The sequence below is a fragment of the Theobroma umbraticum genome, unplaced genomic scaffold (assembly GCF_002168275.2).
Source record: "Theobroma umbraticum cultivar Fairchild unplaced genomic scaffold, ASM216827v3 scaffold_147.0, whole genome shotgun sequence".
NCBI classification, from domain to species: domain Eukaryota; kingdom Viridiplantae; phylum Streptophyta; class Magnoliopsida; order Malvales; family Malvaceae; genus Theobroma; species Theobroma umbraticum.
Window position 1 is genome coordinate 149315 of NW_018397259.1, and position 579 is coordinate 149893.

Genomic DNA, 579 nt, shown 5'->3' on the forward strand with positions numbered 1-579 from the left:
TTGATTAGGATTTATCTTAGCTATTATAAATAGGTGATCTTAGATAGAAGATTAGTATTATCATCTTTTGTTATTTTGAATATTTATTCAAAAGGTTTCTTTTAAAAACACAATTTTCTTTCTATTGTTCCAACACAATCAACCCTATTCTAGCCCTAATTGTCGAGTTCTAATTGCCTTAAACTCTTTGACTACATCAAGTGGTATCAGAGCAACCGATCTTACTATCCGACTATGGTTGGCCGAGGCAAAGGTCGAGGTAGAGGCAATCAGCCCCAACAAGCTGAGTTGACGGAGATGTGAAGAATGATTGATGACTTGACCCGAGCTGTGCAAGCCTTGCAGCGTCAGGAACCAATGGAAGCCCGAATGGAGAATCCGGAAGGTGACCACAACCCCCTTGAGATTCAAGATCTTGAGGATGATGATGAATTTGAGAACGAGAACCCCTTTCATGAAGATGGACCCGTAAATCAAGCGACAAGAGTTGGATTGGAGAGCCGGTTATTACATGCTCTTGATTTAAATGGTGAAGGAATCAAGATTGAAGTAATTGATTTTCATGAAAAATTTCATGCG